This window comes from Heloderma suspectum, chromosome 4 (assembly GCF_057233095.1).
Source record: "Heloderma suspectum isolate Gila_16-S chromosome 4, 16-S_ref, whole genome shotgun sequence".
Taxonomy (NCBI): domain Eukaryota; kingdom Metazoa; phylum Chordata; class Lepidosauria; order Squamata; family Helodermatidae; genus Heloderma; species Heloderma suspectum.
This window is the reverse complement of record NC_139461.1, coordinates 310,695,751-310,706,236: the sequence shown is the minus strand read 5'-3', so window position 1 is coordinate 310,706,236 and position 10,486 is coordinate 310,695,751.

The window sequence follows — 10,486 nt, the reverse complement described above, 5'->3', positions numbered from 1 at the left end:
GAGGGCGCCCTCTGAGTCCGCACAGGGATCTGCCAACCCCTGAAAGTTCAAAACAGGGAGACTCCCTTGGTCCCAGTCCACACTTCACGGTGGCAGGCATGTTTGCCACCTTTGTGTGTGGAACTTGTTAAGTGGCAAGGAGAGGTGTGTGTCTTCCCACACACAATAGACACATGCTGGCAACTTGCTACTCCTTCACCAGCATGGGACCCCTAAGCACTTGGAGAAGGGGGCATCTCCACATCACTTGGTTCCCGGCACATGCAAATGCCCGTGTAAATGTGAATCATTTGCCTGGCTAAGCTGTGACCTTGAACTTCACATTCCTTGCCTCCACCTTGACGAAAGTGAGGCCAGGAAAATCGAAGCAGATAATTCAATATTGTGATTTCTTGGGATTCTTTTCAGAAAGGGATGCTTATCATGTTGGCATGCTTTATGACTGAACATTTATTTACAGAATCATAGAATAGTAGGGTTGGAAGGGGCCTACAAGGCCATTGAGTCCAACCCCCTGCTCAATGCAGGAACCCTGTGAGGTAGGTTATATTGAGATTTATTATTGCATTTATATCCTTCCTTTTTTCCTCTTGCAAGGAACCCAAGGTGGCCTACATGGCCCTCTTCCTTTCCATTTTATCCTCACAACAACCCTGTGAGGTAGGTTATATTGAGAGTCGGCGACTAGCCCAAAGTCACCTAGAGAGCTTCATGGCTGAGTGAGGATTAGAACCTGGATCTCCGGAGTTCCAGTCCAGCGCTCTAAACACTACACCACACTGTCTTGTATTTCATTTATTCATCCTCTGGGCTTGTATTTTATTTATTTATCCACTTTTTTACAGATGCATACTCTGTCTTTAGCGTTGCAGTGGTAGGGAAGATCTCGCAAGGTGACTTGCAGATCATTGCCATAAAAAGGAATAAAATCAGCAATAGATCAAACTAGTAAAAAGCAATTAAAAGCACATACAGCACAGCTTAAAATGAGATAAGCAGGTGAGCATACAGAGAAAGTATGCCATCTGTCAGGGATGCTCTGACCTGGATTCCTGCATTGAGCAGGGGGTTGGACTCAATGGCCCTGTAGGCCCCTTCCAACCCTGCTATTCTGTGATTCTATGAAAGTAATCATGAACAGCCTTCTGGAATAATAAACACGTTTTCAAAGGGTGCTGTCTCATGCAGAGAAATCCTATGTAGGTTTACTTGAACACAAATCTCCTTGAATAGTATCCTATGTTAGTTTGATGTAGAGTAGACCCATTGCAATGAATGGGACTTATTTAAGTCTTGACTAATTTAAGTCTCATTCATTTCAATGAGTCTGCTCCATGTAGGACTCACATCGGATACAACCCCTTGTGTTGAATGAGGTTTGCTTCCTGGTAGAGCCTTCCCCAACCTGGTGCCCTCCAGATGAGTTAGACTACAACTTCCATAACCCCCCTGCCAGGCACCAAGTTGGGAAAGGCTGTCCTAATAAGTGTGTTTAGGATTGCAGCCTAAAAGAGCACAGGGGATTTCCCTAGGGAGGGAATCCCTCTGCGTTACTGTCACAGCAGAAAGGCCATGTCTCTGGTCCTCACCAGGCACATCTGGTCGAAAGGGAGACCAGTGAGCTGAGCCTGAGCCGGTGATCTTAAACCCAGACAGGCTCTTATGGGCTGTTAAGTCTTGAATAATTAGATTGCCCTGTGCAGAGAGTGATGCCTCGCTGCTCTGCTGCTCCTTGGTAAGTCCTCTTCTTGAGCTGGACTATCCCCCTGCCATTCCACATGCCACAGCTGTGGCTCAGTGGCAGAGCCCCTGCTTTCCATGCAGAATGTCCCAGGTTCGATCTCTGGCATCGCCAGGTGGGGCTGGAAAAACTCCTGCCTGAAACCCTGGAGAGCCGTGGCTGCCAGTCCGTGTCAGCGATACTGGGCTTAGTGGACCCAGGGTCTGACTCCGAATAAGGCAGCTTCCTCTGTACTGACCGTGTACTTTATGGGGCCGCTCTGCCATGGCTACCGTGGACTGGCCTCACATGGTGCAGGGTGGAGGCGCAGGAGGAGCGGATGCCGGGATCGCAGCACAGGCCTCCGCTTTGCTATGCCAGCATTTCCGGTTGCCAAGCAACAAAGCCTCCCAGCGTTCCATGTTCCGCTGTCAAAGCTTTGCCTGGAAATGGAGAGCAGAAGGCTAACCAATGTGCAGGCCTAAATTAAATGGCGAGGTTTGATCGTGTTATCCCCTGGCCTGACGCTCTGGACGCCATCACCTGTCTCATCAAGGCGGCGCCTTACGAATCGCCCCCAAAGGGGAAATGCGTCACCATAGAATCATAGAATAGTGGGTTGGAAGGGGCCTACAAGGCCATCGAGTCCAACCCCCTGCTCAATGCAGGAATCCAAGTCAGAGCATCCCCGACAGATGGCTGTCCAGCCTCGTCTTGAACGCCTCCAGTGTGGGAGAGCCCACCACCTCCCTAGGGAATTGGTTCCATTGTCGTATTGCTCTAGCAGTCAGGAAGTTTTTCCTGATGTTCAGCTGGAACCTGGCTTCCTGCAACTTGAGCCCATGATTCCGTGTCTTGCACTCTGGGGTGATCGAGAAGAGATGCTGGCCTTCCTCTCTGTGACAACCCTTGAAGTACTTGAAGAGCGCTATCCTATCTCCCCTCAGTCTTCTCAAGGCTAAACATGCCCAGTTCTTTCAGTCTCTCTTCATAGGGCTTTGTTTCCAGTCCCCTGATCATCCTTGTTGCCCTCTTCTGAACCCTCTGCAGTTTGTCTGCATCCTTCTTAAATTGCGGTGCCCAGAACTGAACACAGTACTCCAGATGAGGCCTAACCAGTGCTGAGTAGAGGGGAACTAGTACTTCCCGGGATTGTTGGCTCATATTCAGCTGGTGATCTACCACAATTCCAAGATTCTTCTTGCTTGTAGTGTTGTTGAGCCACGTATCCCCCATCTTGTAACTGTGCATTTGGTTCCTTTTTCCTACGTGCAGAACTTGGCATTTATCCCTATTAAATGTCATTCTGTTGTTTTCTGCCCAGCACTCCAGTCTATCCAGATCACTTTGAATTTTGTTTCTGTCTTCCAAAGTATTAGCTATCCCGCCCAATTCTGTGTCATCTGCAAATTTGATCAGCATTCCCTGCACCTCCTCCTCCAAGTCATTAATAAGAATGTTGAAGAGCACTGGGCCCAGGACTGAGCCCTGCAGTACCCCACTCTTTACCTCTCCCCAGTTTGGGAAGGTCCCATTGATAAGCACTCTTTGGGTCTGATTCTGTAGCCAACTGTGGATCCACCAGATCGTTGTTTCATCTAGCCCACTTTGAGCTAGTTTGCTCATCAGGATGTCATGGGGCACTTTGTCGAAAGCTTTGCTGAAGTCGAGGTATATTATGTCTACAACATTCCCACAGTCCACAAGAGAGGTGACCTGATCCAAAAATGAGATCAGATTCATCTGGCAGGATTTGTTCTTGACAAATCCATGTTGGTTTCAAGTAATCACGGCATTGTTTTCAAGGTGCTTCCAGATGGATTGCTTTATCATCTGCTCCAGAATTTTCCCAGGGATTGATGTCAGACTGACTGGTCTGTAGTTCCCAGGTTCCTCCTTTTTACCCTTTTTGAAGATAGGGACAACATTAGCCCTCCTCCAGTCATCTGGCACTTCCCCTGTCCTCCATGATTGCTCAAAGAGAATAGATAGCGGTTCTGAGAGTTCTTCTGCCAGTTCCTTTATTACACTAGGATGTAGTTCATCTGGCCCGGGAGATTTGAACTCATTCAAAGTCATTAGGTGTTCCTTCACCATATGCATATCGATCTCAAGCTGCAATCCTGCCCCCTTCGGACCGTACTTCGCCTTTGCCAGGGGGGTCATAAACCCTCTTTTGGGAGAAGACTGAGCCAAAGTAGGAATTGAGCACCTCTGCCTTTTCTTTGTCATCTGTTATTTTGCCATCCTTATTTAATAGCTGAACCACCATTTCTTTCCTCTGCCTTTTACTATGAACGTATCTGAAGAACGCCTTTTTGTTGCTTTTAGCATCCCTCGCTAACCTCAGCTCGTTCTCAGCTTTAGCCTTCCTGATGCCATCCCTGCAATTCTGTGCTACCTGCCTGTACTCTTCCTTTGTTACTTGGCCTTCTTTCCACTTCCTATATGTGTCCTTTTTTGTTTTCAGGTCATCTCTAAGCTTTTTGTGAAGCCACATTGGCTTCTTCTGTTGTCTTCCACCTTTTCTTCTTGTTGGAATTGTTTGTAATTGTGCCATGAGAATTTCCTTTTTTAAAAGCTCCCACCCATCTTGGACTCCTTTCCTCGTTAGCGTTGCTTGCCATGGGACCTTACTGATCATTGTTCTGAGTTGATTAAAATCAGCTTTCCTAAAATCCAGGGTATGCATTTGACTACACTCGGCTTTTGCTTCCCCTAGAACCAAGAACTGAAGTACAACATGGTTGCTTTCCCCCAGAGTTCCTGTAACTGAAAAAGAGGGGAATGATTTGCAGAAAATTTGCACCTGCGCATTTATAGATGCATAGCTGCAGATTTAGAAATCATAATTTTGGTTTGCTACTGGTATTTTGTTTTTTAAAAAATAACACTTTTTTAATACGGTGTTTTATTTATATTTGTATCTTTCATTGTTCACTGCTCTGGAATCTGGTTAGATGTGGAACGGTATATACATGTAAATAAATAAATGCAGAAATACGTCTCACCGTAGTGCAGAAGACTGTGACCAGGTGAGCTGTGTGCCTGCCGGTTGAGTCTGCCACCCATAAGAACGTAAGAAGAGCCCTGCTGGATCAGACCCAGGGTCTGTCTAGTCCAACATTCTGTTCACACACTGGCCGGCTGTCGACCAGGAACCCACAAGCAGGACATGAGTGCAGCAGCACCCTCCCACCCATGTTCCTCAGCTACTGGAGGTAGCACAGAGCCATCAAGACTAGTAGCCATTGGTAGCCTTTTCCTTCAGGAATTTGTCTAACAAACAAAAAAACAAACCCTTTTTAAAGCCATCCAAACTGGTGGCCATCACTACTTTCTGTGGTAGTGAATTCCACAATTTAACTATGTGCTGTGTGAAGAAGTCCTTTCTTTTATCTGCCCTGAATCTCCTGTCAATCAGCTTCATGGAATGACCCCTTTGGGCCCTAGTATTTTGAGGTAGGGAGAAAAATGTCTCCCTATCCACATTCTCCACACCATGCATCTCCTCTATCATGTCTCCCCTGACCCTCCTTTTTTCCAAGCTAAACAATCCCAGCTGTTGTAACCTCTCACAGGGGAGATGCTCCAGCCCCTTAATCACTTTAGTTTCCCTTTCTGCACCTTTTCCAGCTCTACAATGTCTTTGTTTAGGTGTGGTGACCAGAATTGGTGCTCCCTGTTGACTGGCAACAGCTCTTCTGGTCCCTTGTCTTTGGACCCAAATTGGACTGCACAGCCCTTCAAGCCGATGATGCCTTCAAACAGAGGACTGTCCTCGGTAATGGAGGACATGTCCCAAGCACTTGTTGTTTGCAGTGGCCGCCAGTTGCTGCTGCCCAAGGCCTCTGCTTCTGTACGGTGCAGCCCATGTGCGGTACCGCAAAGGACCGTGGCAAGGGGCTGCTGGTGTTGGCGGCGTCTGCAAAGTGAGCCCAGTTTGGGGAAGGACCACAGGCCAGTGGAAGGACACAGCCCTTCCAAATTGTGCGACCTGGTGAAAGGAAGCTTTCCTCTGCACCTAAAATGTTGTATTTGTACCTGGATGACTTAATTTGGTTATAGGAATATGCAAAATTTGGAGCTTCACTGAATCTTGCATATGGCCTCACCAACTTTAAGCTGCCCCCATAAAAGGCAGCCTTTTAATCTGCGTTGTATCTTCTGTATGATGTGGCCAACACCAACACGGCCCCGATGAACTGCCTCACAATGGAAGGCTTCAATGTGGTCAAATTGTCTGGTGATCTCGGATGTCCCACCAGAGGGCACTCTGCCCTTTCGAAATGTCCCTTTCTGTTTTTTCTGGGATTTAAAAAAAACTTTCTCCAGCAGAATCTTTTCTATTATCTCTTGTGTCGAGGATCAGACCAATGAGAGAGTTGTGTTACTTGAGGAATGAGGAGACAGTGGAGTCAAACTGGGTTTTTCAAAACCAACAAATTCATAATGGTTGAATGCAGTGAAAGTTGTAAAGTACCCGATTTTGCAAGTTCCCACTACGCTATGCGCTGTACTAGTGAATGCAGCATGGTGTCCCCCAGAAGTGCTGGGCTATAGCATGACTATTGGCCATGCCGGCTGGGGATGATGTGCGCTGTAGTCCAACACATCTGGAGGACACCAGGTTGGGGGAGGCTGAATTCCTTGCGTTATACGGAATTACTTATTAAGTGATGCTGTATAATAGTTTCCAGGACCAACTCATGGCACCCATTTTACGATGTGCAAAGTTTAGGCAGCAACAGCATGTCCTGGGGGCATTTGAGGGCCTGTGTGGTGTGGTGGTTAGAGGATTGGACTGGGACTCGGGAGGGCCAGGTTCTGCTCTTCACCCGGCTATGAAGCTCATTGTGTGACTGGGTCAGTCACAGACTCTCAGCCAAAGCTCACTGGGTTGTGAGGATAAAATGGGGAGGGGGAGGGGGACCATGTGAGCCCTCTTGGGTTCATTGCAAGAGGAAAAAGGGTGGGATATAGGATGAGGATGATAGCAGCTGCTGCCCTACAGCCATGGGACTCCCCACCTTTCGCGACTGGCTACCAACAGAACCTTTCTGGGAAGCACAAGGATATCATTCCATCTGAACTGCCATTTGAGCCAGGATTAAGCCAGTTCTGGCTTATTCAGTTTACCCTGCTACGTTTAGGCTGGACCCGTTCCCTGATAATACAAACTAGTGGATGAGGATCGGCTGGGTGGGTCCAATAGCTTGCAGCGAGGGCTTCGTTATGTCAGGGGTGGTGGCGGCTGCCACCTTAAAAGAGGCGCTAGTGTGGTCTCTCTCGGACCTCCCTGGAGCCAGAGGCATATCAGAACTACTGCCCCATTGCTGGCATCCCCTTTGGGGGCAAGGTGCTCAAGAGAGTGGTGGCTGGTCAGCTTCAGATGTTCTTGGAGCAAACAGATGAGTTAGACCCATTCCAGTCTTGTTTCAGATGTACTTGTGCAAACACGCTCTTTGCCACCACAGCTGCCTGAAAATCCAAGGACAGTGCAGGATTCAGGAGCACTCCCAAGCGACCAGCTTGATCTTTCAGGGGGAGGTTGAATCCCAGTCCCCGAGCCAGCTGTTCTACTGACCTACTACAGCACCTCTGTCTTCTCTGGACTTAAACTCAGCTGGTTCACTCTCCAATCCGATGCTTCCATCCCATATTGAAGGTGTTGATACTTAAAGCCTTAAACAGCTTGGGAGTGTGATATTTGAGGGTGCACTTCTCCCTGGATACATCTGCCTGAGGATTACGATCTTCTGAGGAGGCGCTTCTCTGTGTCCCATTGTTGGGATCAGTACATTATGTGGAGATGTGAGGGAAGACCTTCTCGGCTGTCGGAATGCCTCCCTCCCTCCCTCGCACAGAGGCCCATCTGGCACCAAACTGGCTTCACTTGGTTTGGTTTTTCACCTGAACATTTGGGTGTCTGACCATCGCTTGGTTCTGACATAGTTGATCAGATGTTGCTGATGTTACTGATCGCTGATGTTGCTGATTTTATATTGGGTTTGTGGGTCTTTGGTGTCGTTTTATGATTTTATGCCATAGTGCTTTTATTGATTGCATCCTGCCTTGAGATTTATTTATTTATTTATTAAATTTATTAATTGCCCATCTGGCTGGTCACCCAGCCACTCTGGGCGATGTACAACATATAATAAAACAGTTTAAGACAATAAAATTCTACAATAAAAACGTTTTCTAAAATACCCTAACCCACTCCAGATCTTTTTATATTGGGTCATGGCTGGTCCGTGACCATAATTAAATAAAAAGTAAAGTTTATATAGGGTGGGACAGAAATATTTTAATGAATGAATGAATAAAATAGAGAAAATACGAAGTTCTGGTTCTTACCTTTAAAGCCTTGCATGGTCTAGGCCCGAGGTGCATCAGGGAGCGCCTCCTCCCCTACGTCCCAGTCCGCCACCTAAGGTCCTCTGAGGGCTCTCTGCTGTGGCTGCCTCATGTGAGACTGGCAGCCATGCGCAGGAGGGCCTTCTCCTTTGTGGCCCCTCAGCTGTGGAATCTCCTGCCGGTAGAAATGCACCTTCTGACCTCCGTGAAGGTCTTTAAGCAGGCATTAAAGATGCTCTTATTCCAGCAGGCCGTCCCTTTTTTTAGAACTCTTCTTTTTGTTGACTTTTGCATACTGTTTTTAAGCTGTGTTGGATTTTTTAAAAATTGTTTATAGTTCAATGTTGCTTTTAGTTGTATGTTGTTTGCATATATTGTCCATGTGCTTTTATGTAAATTGTTTTAAAACTTTGTATATTGTATTTGAATGTTTTAACTTTTGGAAACCGCCCAGAGAGCTTTGGCTATGGGGCAGTATAGAAATGTAATAATAATACAACAAATAAAAGGGAGTGATGTGTCCTCCCCGACCTGTACGGTTGTTAGATCGGATATTGCAAGGCTTCGTCTGAATAGCTTGCCAAGGCACTGCCTTGCAAAATGCACGGATTGAGCAAGCTCTTCTCTTGGATGGCTCACCCTCCTTGGGCAGTATCCCATGCTACCCTTGCGCTGGTGGGCATGACCGCTAGCACAATGGGAAACTAGCGCCTCATAGTGCTACTGGAAACTACCCAAACTAGCGCTTCTGGAATGAGACGGGACAGGAGCGCAACTGACTTGTCCCATTCCAGAAGAGCTAGTTTGAGCTAGGTTCCAGGCAGGGGCTTTGCTAAGGCTGGGCCCATGGTGCCCCAGCTCGAAATCCATTTCCTATGGCCTGGGATCTATTCCACAGAGTCCTGAGTGTACATTGGTGCCAATGGAAGATTTTTTCTCAGCTTAATTGTCATGGAGGGGGTAATTTTCAAGGGGGTTTGCAGCTGGGAAGGGGAGAGTTAACTCTCCCCTTCCCACATGCTGCAACAACCCCCCCCGCCCCCAAAAGATCTTCCCCTGCTTGGCAATTAAGCTTAGAAAAAAAAACCTTTCCATTGGTTCTGGGGGATCTGGGTCATGGTGCAAATGAACTGAAGAATTTTAGAATTAACTGACGAATTTATTTTATTTGAGATGATTTGGATGAGAAATCATTGGGCTGACTTTGCCACCTGAGAAATTTAAATATATCATGCTAATTATTTCTGATTTGACAAATATAGCTATAAATTAGCATTGCGGATTTTATGCAGATTTATGTCATATGGGCCTGGGGCCCAAATCTTTCAAGTGCCTAGCAAGACCCCTGGTTCTGGGGTTGCGCTATGAAGCACTAGCTTTCCGTTACGGTAATGGTCGGTTCCGCTGGCACAGTGTGATTGGCACTGGTGGACTGCCGGCATTGGATACTGCTGCTAATATCCTGCTGGAAGCCTTAGGGAAATTAACCAGAATGAAGTGGGAAGAGGAACATTCACAACTGGGGACCAGCCGTGGAACGGGGTGTGCCTGGCTGCTCAAGGGAGGGGGTCTTGAGATCACGGCATAGTCTCTGGGCATAGTCTCAAGGTCCACAATGCGACCACTTTGATGAAGCTCAGCAGACCTTCGTCTGGTCAGTGTCTGGATGGAAGAACAGCCACGGGGAACCCCACAGACACTGCCTCGGGCTCCATGCGAAAATAGTGGGGTATACATTCATCAAATGCATTGAAAGGGGCAAGGGGGGAGCCTCTAGGTTATGGAACTCTCTTCGTATTGAGCAATGTTGTAACCTGCCTGACAGATGGCGCAGTGGGCGGGTGGGTGGGGGAGAGAAGAGTAATACTTAGCTTCCATATGATGTTATTTCAAGTATATTCAAGGCAGTCACGTTGCGGCAGTTTGTAATTCTAGCTTATAATGGCAATTTGTTCCACTGCTTTCAGTGCTTCGCTCCATTACAAAGTGACTGCCATCGACCCCAAATCCTTCTCCAGCTCGAATCCCCTGCCACCTTTGGCTTGCATCTCCCCTGAAAGCCCCCATCCCTTTGTGCATGTCCTTCCCTCTCCGCTGATGAACCTGTTGTTGGTTGTGGTGTGTAGATTTCGCTGGAAGGCTGTGTGCGAGGCTTCTCTGCTTGCCTGTTGCCTGGAATACTGCAACAGCAGTTATGTCTGAAGTGCTGGGAGTAGGGATGTACGAATCCCTTACCTTGCCGTCCGTGGGGGGCCTGCCGGGGGTGGGGGAGGTGATCCGTTCCTCCCCCCTGGAATCCTCGCCGGCTGGCTCTGCTCCACAGCAATTCCATGGAGCTGCCGGCCGGCTCCGAAGCCCCAGCGATACGGCTGCCATTGCTGTATCGCTGGCTGGACTGACGAACTG